The sequence below is a fragment of the Bombus pyrosoma genome, linkage group LG7, assembly GCF_014825855.1.
Source record: "Bombus pyrosoma isolate SC7728 linkage group LG7, ASM1482585v1, whole genome shotgun sequence".
NCBI lineage: Eukaryota > Metazoa > Arthropoda > Insecta > Hymenoptera > Apidae > Bombus > Bombus pyrosoma.
This window is the reverse complement of record NC_057776.1, coordinates 2,562,919-2,575,494: the sequence shown is the minus strand read 5'-3', so window position 1 is coordinate 2,575,494 and position 12,576 is coordinate 2,562,919. Positions and strand designations below refer to the sequence as shown.

The 12,576-nt window shown below is 33.2% G+C and overlaps 1 protein-coding gene and 1 pseudogene across 2 annotated transcripts in view; one reads left to right on the top strand and one right to left on the bottom strand.

The window, feature by feature from the left end:
• LOC122569018 (serine-rich adhesin for platelets) overlaps positions 1–12,576 on the bottom strand; it is a 206,304-nt gene that overhangs the window by 63,334 nt on the left and 130,394 nt on the right. The window lies entirely within an intron of this gene.
• On the top strand, positions 2,573–2,991 carry LOC122569019 (annotated as a pseudogene).

The following is a 12,576-nucleotide window of genomic DNA, read 5'->3' as shown; positions in this document are numbered from 1 at the left end:
TCTTCATTACCTTATTTATTACCTACTTAATATTATCTTGATAAATACGAATATTATGCATCATAGGCTTAATCAATATTTCTATGTAATACCGTTAAAGGAAATTTTCTAAGCCAGATAGGAAAAATTATTCTATAAATAACAATGTTATGCGTAAAAAGAATAAAAGATTCTTATTTTTGAAGTTTCACGGTTTTACTAACGCTCTAATGCCAGAACTGCCAAGAACAAATATATCCTCTGTAAATGACGTCGTGATCATTCACCGTTTGCTTAGACATTTTGGCTTCTTCGCAATGAAGTGCAGTAACATTTTGCTAAAACTAGTACATTTCCTTATCATTTAGAAAAACTATCGCAGCTTTCAGGATCAACGATCGTCGATAATATCTAGAAAGTATGATTACTTGACTGAATATCACTGTCATAAGGAGAGTAAAGTATAGTTTTACGAAAACGTCTAGCAGATTATATAAATTTAAATTGTATTATATAAAAATAAAAGTTTAGTGTTTTATTATAAAATTGCACATTGCATATATGAATATAGTCCATTTATGTCACATGTTGTATTTAAATCTCTTGCCAATAGGAAATTTTCAGGAGATGGCACAGACGTAGAAGACGAAAAACATCGAAAGTTTGCGTACATATCACCGTCTGCAATATAGGCGATTATTTTTCTAATCTCATCCTTTAATCGGCTTTTATTACAATTTGATTTTAATGATTTAAGCTCTAGAGATATCTACATATTGATCAAATTTGTCATTGTCATTTGACTCTTTCTAAAAACTTTTCGAAGTAGATTTGAAAAGTTCCTCATTTTTCACATTAATATGTTTCCGTTTCTTTTCAGCGTTAATGATTTTGGTCAACAACACTATTTTTTTTAAACACTCCGCTCGCATTATGTCCTGCTATTCGCATGATAGACTTGCAATTTGTAAACTGGAACACATATTCTACGAAAAACCGCTTTAGAAAGTTAATGAAATGTGTCAAACACATCTGTCGTTAGTTCCCGGACTGCAAGTTTGGGAAGCGCTCCGATTCTAGCGCAAATGTAACAAACTATTAATGAACTCGACTAAAGAAATGCGTCCGGATATGTTTGGTTGGTTGGTTAACAGTGAATGGGGTAGAATCCTAGGCTTTTTAACTATACTTATCCATTAATGTACGTCGTTATGGCTCTCGTTAAATATTGTTTCCAAAATTCTATGAATTTTATTTTACTAAACAAACGATTACACGTAAAGGATTAATTTCCACGGGTAATTACCGAAGAAGTATATTCTTAAAAGTTCAATATCATTGGATCCCTCGTGACCGTGCCATGCTTCGTATCATAAATCTTGATTACACTCTGTCTGGTTTTATTACGACCTAAAAAAGGCAAACCGTGCAAGCAGGAATATACGAAGCGAGAACAGCAGAGAGACAATACGGTTCTATCAGATTGTCTGGCTTGGCTGGTTGACATGACTGGAAATCCAAGATCGACCGATAACATCACAATGAAGCGCAGGGTTAAGAAACGCGCGGGCCATCGCCTAAAAGAAGAAAAAGAAACGCGACCAGCAACGTGGAGTGAATCGCTTTTCGTTCTAGCTTACTGAATGCGAAATTGTCGAGCCCTTAATTAAAGGTCTCATATGAGAACCATTCTCTTGATTTTAACAATTTTTGTTAATGATACTAGGAGATTTCCATTATAAATAAACGTTGGATGCACACGTTTCATATGTAAATAGTCACAGATAAATAATCGGTCCTTGGGCAATAGAATATGATTAAATGTATACGTCGGAGGAACAATATATGTACGTACTTTCATCTGCACTACGATAATGTGCTGAAAATTGTTTAGAGATGCGAAAGCAAATTATTGATGCGAAAAAATATTACTTGGATTTGTTTACAAAAATGCTTAAAAAAATAGAGGTGACTCCCGAATTTTTGGAAGTCTGTCGACGGGTCGCAGCTCCTGCGAACTTGCATAGGAACTGGACATAGCAACGCCTGACATTTATTAGTGGTTGTGTGTCAGTTGTCATCTTGCGGTTCATATGTTTTAAACAAAAACGCATCAGGCTACTGCATTGCTACGGTCTTCGATGCTGAGCGTTAGTCAATCTCACGACGCGTGACAAGGACTGTGATCGTTACATTTCGGTAAATTTAAGACGACGAATATTTTTCAAGGTTATATTGTGGTATAAACCGTGACATATACATTTTCAAAACGTTTAATTTCTGGTAAGTATTTTCTTTTCAATTATTTCCCCGCTTTTAAGTTAAAATCAACCCTAACTGAAATCGCGTCGCAGAAGAAACGTATGGCAGTCATACAAATGAAATCCAATACATATAACTAGTTGAGAATTTGAATTCGTTATTATTAAATTAATTTCGCCCCAAATGTTAAAATTTCAATAAAGCGAGCAAGAACAGAGAAATGTTTCAACTATATACAAACTAATGAAATATGTAGTTTATCCTATCTTGCAGTATTCATTTTTGTAATAGACAAAATTTGATACACAGAAATGTTTTTTTAAGAACTGCTATGGCTAGCAGGGATAGAGATCGTGGACGAAAATACTTAAGTGGGGCTGAAAGACTGAAACGGAAGAAGCAGGAAGAGGATTATATTTAAACAGCAAACAAATAACATTTTGAAGTATGTAATTGAAACTACTAGTCATTCAAGACAGCCAAACGAAGCTGAAGAACATACGGCAATGAATCAGATATCTTTGAAAGAGGAAAATCCAGAGTCGAATACACCTGTGAAGGAAAATGAAGAAGACACCAACGAAACTGAATTGGACGAAAATGGAAACAATAGAAAAACGAGCGATTGTGAAAGTCATCAAGAAAAAGATATTGAAAATATAGAAATTGAAACATAAAAAGAAGAAAACAGAAATTTCGACATTGAAGATCCTAGCACGTGGCCAATTGATAGAACACAACAAACAGTAAATTTAATAGTTCAGCATGATCCTGTACAAGTTACTCAATTTAACTTCCCTAAGAACGAAAATAACAGGAGTTTTTCTGCAACATATTTTACAAGAATACTGACGAATGGACAAAGGACAACACGAAGATGGCTAATTTATTCTAAATTTAAAGACAAGGTTTACTGTTTCGCTTGTAAATTATTTCCCATTACCGATATTTCATCGGGGGCAGATAGATTTTGCGATTGATCTCATTTAACATAGAAAATCAAAATGCACGAACGATCTGAAACGATCGCAATGCACGACTTGAAACGACACGATACGAACAAGTTTTCCAAAGAATAACTGCTGTTATTTTATATTTGGCGCAACATAATTTAGTTTTCCGAGGAAGTTCCGATACTTTGTACACACCACACAATGGTAATTTTTTAGGTTTAATACAATTAATTGCAAAATTCTGTTCTAAATGATCATTTAAACAGAACAGCCATAAAAGGACATCATTATTTATCGCATTCAATTTAAAACGAATTAATAAGTACAATGGCAAAGAAAGTACAAAAAGTAATTATCGATGCAATAAGGAGAGCAAAATATTATTCCATTTTATTGGATTGTACACCAGATGTGAGTCATCAAAAGGAATTATCGGTTGTTCTTCTTTATATCAACATAACAGACGGAGGGGTTGAAATCAAGGAACATTTTATAAAATTTGAAATAGTTCACGATACAACAGGAAAAGAACTATGTGAAACAATCATACTCATTCTGGATCAGTTGGGAATAAAAATATCCGACTGTCGCGGACAAAGATGTGATAACGGTGGCAATATGAAGGGAATATATCAAGGAGTACAAGGAAATATATTACGTGTAAATCCTAAAGCGTTTTACGTACCATGCGGTAGTCACGACTTGAATTTGTTATTGGGAGATATAGCAAAGTCATTAACCCAAGCACTATATTTTTTTGGCGTTTTACAAAAGATTTACACGATATTTGCATCATCGACATCGCATTGGGATGTTCTAAAAAAAAACACGTTGACAAAGCTACACCTAAATCATTATCAGAAACTAAGTGGAAATGTCGTTTTGATAGTGTAAAGGCTATTCGATTTCATGTTGGCCAATTTCGAAACGCTTTGATCGAAATTGGCAACAACGCATCTGACAATAAATTGAAAATTGAGATTTTGTGCGCAAGATAAATGAATTTGAATTTATTGCCAGTCTTAATATTATGAAAAATTAACATCGTCAGCAAAGTATTGCAAAATAGAAAGATGCAAATCGATTTGGCCACAAAGCATCTGAAAGGTCTTAACGTATTCTTTGCGAAGTACAGAAATGAAGGATTTAGCAAAGCTAGTATGATCGCATCAAATGAAGTTGCAAAGGAAATAGACATAACATCAGATTTCAAATCATCATACAGGGGAAAAAAGTGGAAATTATTCGATTATGAAGGACAGGATGAATCATCGACGATCAGCAACAAAGTACATTACTTTTTAAAAATAATAGATACTGCGTTAGTATTCTTTAAATGTAGATTCGAATTATATGCAAATCATCAAAATATTTTTGCTTTTCTATAAATGAATGAGATTGGTAATTTAGATGATGAATATTTGTTAAATTATTGTTAATATCTTCACTTACATTTAGGGGGAGATCTCGACGGAACTGAAATGTTTGAAGAAATTAAGATGTTCCGGTAAATAAGGCAAACTAATTATTCGGCTTCAGATTCGATGAATTACATTGTAAAGAACAATCTCTCGGAAGCATATCCGAATTTATTAATCGCATTACAAATTATGTTAACGACGCCAGTAACCGTGGCCTGAAGAGAACGTAGTTTCTGGCGATTGAAACTAATAAAAAATTATCTGCGATCATCGATAAGCCAAGAGAGATTTTCATCTCTGGCTATTCTGTCAATAGAAAGTGAAGTAGCAAATTCAATCGATTTTGATGATGTTATCAAAGATTTGGCGTCGAAAAAAGCGAGAAAAATTATTTAATATTACTATTGGATTGTATTATTATTTAATATTCATCTTATAAAGAATATATACGTAACAACATTTGCAAATAAATAATTCCTCGTTGTAAAATTTAAGTGTATTCAGGCCCTGCAAAATTTTTGAACCCGGCCCCGCGAAAGGTCACGCTGCCCTGCATTAATTAATATACATTGTGATATACGGGGTGATTCACCTAACTTGCATATCCCAAATAACTTTTAAATTATGTGTATAACATAATTATATATATATAAATAAAATAAATATATAACGTAATGGATATAACATATTATATATAACACATGAATAAAGCCAGTTTAAAAATTAGTAAAACTTTAACATTTTCTTCTGGCAGAAGAAAATAGTTCTTTTGTGACATTCGTTCTTTGTGGTAAATAGAATACGTTGCAATACAACAATTTTTACCTTGAAAATCGTGCTTAGGGTTAATTTTGCACGAACTTTTTTTTACAATCGTTGGTGATTCATTGTATTTATTTTTTAATATACCCACACTTACTGAATTCTCTGACGATGTTATGCAATCTTCATCGCCAAAGTAAATTTTCGAGAAGCAGCGTAGAATAACTCGTTAACCATTAGATTTAAAATTGTATTAAGTTAATACCTTTTTACGCGAAATCTAATATTCTTTCAAAGTATAACATGAAAATGCGTGATTTCTTTAAAAAAAAAAAGTTGATATTGAAAATTTTTAAATTCTTTCACATACAAGAAAGTCTACATAACATCTACTGTCCCTTTAAAGATATACTTTTGTATACAATAATTTTTCATCGAACGCATAATTTAAAGGGTGTGCAATTTAGGTGCATGACCCTGTATAGATATGAATTCAATAAAATGAATGCGAATCCTAAGCATCCTATGCTTATTGCACTGTTTGCTATGTTTTCGAAACAAAATACACTTGTACCATTCTTCTACTGATTGTGGACCTTTCGGTTAAGATGACATATTATGAAATGATAAACGAAAGGAAATTTCAAATTGATACTTATGTATATTAGTATTAGTAACTTTTGTATTAGATACTTTTTATCATATAAATAATAGCTATTTTAGCAGTTCTATTTTGTGAAATTATTACTCGTTAAAATAGTTTCTCTTACTGTGTCTAATTAAAACTTCAATTTTATATTTAATTATGACTCCATTTAAAGAAACAAATTTGATCTTCATATCGTATCTACTCTTTAGAATCATTCAACTTCAATCATTCGAGCAGCCCCAGATTCGCGCTCCTTCATTTCGGCCAAGCTACTCCTAAAAATTACGTATTTTCTTTAGATGATGAAAACCATATTTAGTCCGAAGTTTCAATTGTTCAATGCATATAATCCGTGCACCCGAATTATAAACAACTTTTTTTACGACTCCCCAAAGGGCAAGTCGGATCCGCTGGTATTAGATCTGGTGAATGAGGAAGCTACAAGTGAGGAAAGATCTGCATTCTATCCACCGTGACCCAAACTACGATCATATAAACAGGTCACGTACCGAAACCATAGAAGAAACCGCTCGAAAAAATTGAATCGTAAAAAATCAAAATGGAAGGCAAGAGGGTTCGCGTTCTATACACGTGTGACATGCTATGAATGTCTGAAACAGAGACAAACACTCGCATCTCTCTCTGTCTCGTAAGAACGAGAACTTTGATGTCTTGTCTTTTCACAACTCAATTAATATTGATAAATTCAAATAAATCATCTATCTCGCTCAGCATTTTGAAATATTCTTCCAGAAAACACAGATGCGACAATCAACTCCACTTAGCGAAACACTTGTATTGTAACGTGTAACGCGAAGTTTCAGTACTATGCGCATCAATTCAAAACTAGAAAAATCAATCATTAATTAAACAAGAAATGATGTACACATGCGAGTAACATGTTATTCAGCCATGTTTCATGGAAGATTAATTTCCTTAGCGCATTAAATAAACAGTGACCACGTCCCCGATCGGCCTTGCCTGATCGCGAAACAAGCGAACAAACCCCAGAGCGTTTCGCAATGAAATGACATATCTCGCGGGAAATTGGTCGGCAATAGCGTCGAAGATTAACAACTCGTGTCTAACTGACCGATAGGAAGCACATACGATCGAAACGATAATTAATGCCGGCGGCGATTGGCCGTTCGAGGGCGGTACCAGTAGGAAAACTACAAAGAAATCCCTTTGAAGACGCTACGCGTCGTTGATTGTAACAACCAGCAGCAACAACTGGCAAACAGGAAGTGCATTGTACTATTAACTCTGTTTAGACTTCGGTTAATTGAAGATAAAGTCAGGGACTAGCTCCTTCTTCGTTGTAACCACAGCGCGCGTGTACTGAGTCATACATGCGTGCACGAGCCAACCTGCGTAAGCATTGTTAACACCGTTAACGTAATGCACATCTGCAATGGCATCTTCTTTTCATTTGCGCTTTTTTCTTTAACCCTTCTCCTACCCATGAACGAGTCAAGTATACGATTTTTACATTGCAACCTGTAGGGAAAAATTTCATGTTAAAGGATACACATAGATTATCTTCTGCTAGGCGATGCACTCAAATATGCAGTTTCTTTGCGCGGAAGAAGTAATGCAAGAGTTGAATAAAATTTAAATGTAATTTAATTTTTTAACAATGTAGAATGTTTCAATAGTGAACTACTTAGAAGGTACTTATCTCTTTATCATCAAGATTTCCTGCATTTTTGATATTTAACGTTTTATGGGAAATAAATATTAGTAATTGTGTTACGTATGATGTGAACTTAAGATGGGAAATTAGCACTTTATTGGGCGGTTTCCTTATTCAAACTTTTCTATGATCATATTTCCGAAACTTTTTTCATTCATGCGTAAAGTTCTTTTATTTTCAAATTCGTTTCTTTTAATGGCCAAGAGACTCGAACTCCAATATTCAACAGGTAAAATTTTAGAAGGTATTAGTTTGTAGAAGGGCAAGCATAAATTTTAAGAATAAGATAATTGAGCAAAATATGTATTTGTTTTATTAAGAAAATCGATTTTGAGAAGATTCGTACAATATTCTCGAACTTAGTAAAGTAAGTCTTCATTTCATGAATTCGAAAATACTATTGGATACAAGATATTGGAAAGCAAGTTAAGAAATCATATTCCATGAGAAATTTGAAATTGTAAGATATGTTATGATAGAAGCAGCATTGAAAACACATTACTAATATACGTATTATAGTAAGAAATTTCGTGAAAACAATAAACTTTGAACAACAGTGAAAAAATAAACTTTTTTGTTTTCCCAAACACATTTCTTGATCACTCAGATTTGTATGAATCAGGAAATATTTATCAATTATATTCATAAGAAGTAATAATATATATACAATTTATTCACAAATTATTATTAATTTGTATAATCTTCGATTGTAATTTGCATCATGTTAGTACCTTAACAGACAATGGAGATAGAAATTCTGTACATTTCCATTGGACCATTTTTTATGTTAATCGCTTTCTAATCACTTACTTATATTACATAATTCAACCATATCAAAATACGATAAAAAGGAGAATGTATGGGCCATTAAAATGACAAAGATTATAAGAGAGAAACGAGAGTAGATCATAAATAGCTTTGATAAGGTCATTTCTAATTAAGGAAATTTCATTCGAGGAAAACAAGAAACGTTATAAAACAAGAAACTATGCTCATAATGTTGATTTAAAGAATATATTTATTCTTACTATCATTATCATCACTTTTATTATTAACTAATAATTTAAGGCATCCTTTGATAACAAAAATCAACTGTATTATTAATATATCTTCTGTGAAATTCACTTTTCATTTCATTCAAAGCTTTTAGGTTCTAAATGATCCAACTCATGTGGAGGATCTTAATAACAAAAAATACAAACAAAATAAATTTTGTAAATTTTATAGAAATTTTTAACCTGAGAATATAATGCACTGTTCTCTTTTTTTTTATACTAACTACATAAATATTAAACTGAAAAATAAAATAAAGAAAGCCTTAGTGTCTTTGATTACACCGGATAGCTTTGGTCTATTTCGAGACTTCTTTTCACGAATACGAAAAATTATTAGGAAATACGGTTATTTATGTCAAATTTTTGCCTGTATATAATTTTCCAAATTAGCTTCTGAATAGCTTTCAAGTGATTTACATGTAGCAATGGATTATTTGACTCGTTATCAATAAATAGTGAAACGCATCGTGTATTTATATTAACAATTCAACGGCCATAGTACACTAGTACACATAGTACTACATAGTAGTTTTTCACGAGGATACAATTTTTACTCATCAAAAGAAAAGAAGTTCGTTTAATGTTAATATTATAGGACCATTTTCTTGTTTTTGATATTTTCTTTTGGCGGAACTTTCCTCATTTTTTCAACAAGTTTGATTATTTTATTCAAAATTGAAGATTGAAGTGTAAGGTGTTGGAGTTCAGGTGGCTCAGATAATCCTTACTATATTTTATCTTAGTAGCGGAAAACTCGATTCTTAGCATTATTCGATATGCGTTTACATGGAAAAGGATCCCAGAGACTTCTTCCATGCGTAACATCATTCCAGCAGCCTGGATCGCGACAATGCTAACGGATAAACGACACTGTTCAAATTCAAAGCCCATTTTCAACAATGTTCGAATGTTACGGTACCTATATGCTGATACGTGGCGACTAGAGTGAGAAAGCAACGCTACAGACGACATTCCACGACGGAGAACGTTACTTGCATATACCGGCGTTCTTCTTAACTCTCCTTTTTCCGATGACATACAATCTTCGACGTATTATGCCAGTGTATACGTATGTCGTGACTTTTAGTTCCAGCCCACACAGTACACTGACCCTTGATGCAACCGAGTACAGTGCACATGGTATCGTGTATTCAGTACGAGAGGAATCGCATTCAAGAAAGGAGTCTCTCTTTCCTTCATTTAGACTCTCCCTGCCCCTCTTTGTCGATGCCTTAAGACCATCACGATTAACGAGCAGTTCGAGGAAAATGTCTCTTTGACGGCTTAAGTAGCTTTCGACCGTACTCCGACACACGGCTAGAGAAACGTATTTTACGTAACGCCAGAATGCTTCGTTAGTCGGCCATTTATAATAGTGAAACAGGTTCAATAGGTTCCCTAAGTTTATAATGACTACGCGCGATTTTTCAAGTTTCCTGCTTTTAGGCGTGAACGCGCTGCGAGCGCCGGACGCAAAATAAGGATTTCCTTATCTCACAAATCTGAAGACACGTTGAAGAATGGAAAATTAGGTCGCGTGAGCACCAGTGTAAACGGATGCATCTTTCGACCGGAAATTATGAAATAAATTTTCCGTCATGTCAACGTTCGTTTCTATTTCGTCTTTCGTATGTTGCTACATAAATATTTATGCTTCGTTTAGAGCTAAATCGAAAACTGTCAGCGGTGTGCCAAGAGAATGCGTGGCTTCTTGATTAGTTCAGTTAAATTTGTGTCACTTGTATACAAAATAAAATGAGAAATACGTTTCTTTTTTATGGAATAGCATACAGGGATATGCTGCTATCATATTGTACACTTGCGACGAAAGTGACACAACTCAAAAACGCGATTTCCGAGTTGCCACTATGAAAATGCTACGGAGACATTCCCCGACCAATTATGAAAATCTCGTTCATTTATCTTGATAATTCGGGTTATAAAGAGCAGTTATCTCGTTTTTTCCTAATTCATGTGGCACTGTGCTGTATTCTATAAATGCGTTATTATTGCGAGTTGTGTCCTGACTAGAACGGTGAATTTCCAGCGTAAAGAACTAAAAATGGAAAAAAGATACACTTGAATGTGTTTTATGAGCATTATTCTCCTTGTTCGTAAATTTGATTTAGTTATGTTCAAATATAGTTTTTGCTTCTTATGGTAAACACGCTTTTTCAAACTACGTTACTTTATAAGGCTAGGACTACACAGGCGTTTTATACACCGTGTATTACACGTCGCGTTTTCTCCGCCGAAATAGGCACTGTATAACTTACTACAACTGTCTGTATAGACCACGCTCTGAAACGCTCTCGAAACACCACGCGTCGCCGCGCTGTCTGTCGTGTGTTGCACGCAGAAGACAAAACACGCTGGCAATGCGATACAATGCTTAGTGTCGATGTGTAACACGCAGCATATAAAACGCTCATCTAGTCGAAATCCTACTTCGGCGGAAAAAACGCGACGTGCAACATGTGGTGTATAAAATGTCCATGTAGTCCTAGCGTAATGACTGGTAATAGTAAGGAGAGAACTGCATGTAACTTACTTTGATAAAAGTAGGTTGGCTTTTGTATATCTTTGTGGATTCGACGAGTCAGTTTGATTAGATGTAATAGAAAAATTCTTTATATATAGTTTTTGATATTCTTGTAATAAAATAACGCTGATTTCTAATCTTTCTACGTTGTAGAATTTCGACATTAAGTTGTCTCATATTAAGCATACGTCATTTTCTATATTTTGACATATGAATTGTTATATGAATTTTAATATTAAATTGAAATTCGTAACTTTATGTAACACAATCATTCTTTAATCATCATCAAATCATCCCTTAATGAGAAAAACAACCAGAAAGAGTCAAACATACAGAATTTATAATTATATGTTTTTGAATTAAATAAATACAAGTATCCATTAACACATTGTTTACTGATTGTCTTATATAAAAATCAATAAAATCTATCACCAGCTAGACATCATGGAATGAAAAAAATTCAATAATGTCTTTATTAATACAAAAGTAATTTAATAAGTACTATCTAACAATATTCAACATAATAATCAATTCAATAATTTAATGATACAGCTTGCACGATTTTATATAATGCAGAGAATAGATAAGGGAACTCCACTGTGTCAAGAATCTGATGCTTTTATTCATTTCTGGATGTAACGTAAAGTTTATAATATTAGATTTTTCTAATTAGTTATTACCGTGACTGCAAGCAACGCACGACGTACCTGTACATACATACATACATACATACAATACTCACTCATACATACATACAATACACACACACGTACATACATACATACATACATGCATATATACGTATGTATACAGTCAGTCATAAAAATAAGCATACAGTCATTAAATGTTATTAAATGATTTATCAAAAGATACTAAAAATACATTGTCACAAAATCTTTCACTTTCATATCAGAATGAAAGGACCTTGAATTTGCTAAATACGATTAACATTTTTCAAATAGAAATTGGGAGACGATAAACACTTGAAGATTGCACCAGTAATTAACAAAATCTGTAACTCCAGTATTGTAAAAAAGATAGCAGGCCGTTATTGATACACAGGTCCCATGAAATATCGATATAAGTCAATTTTTTTATGATTTCATATTGCTATACCAGTTGTACATATACTTCTATGATATTGTATATTGTATTCTTTTATTTCTTCTTTATAAAAATGTGATAAATTATATTATTTGTCTAAATATGAGTCGAGATTCAATCAAAACATATGTCAAAAAATTGACTAAACCTAAC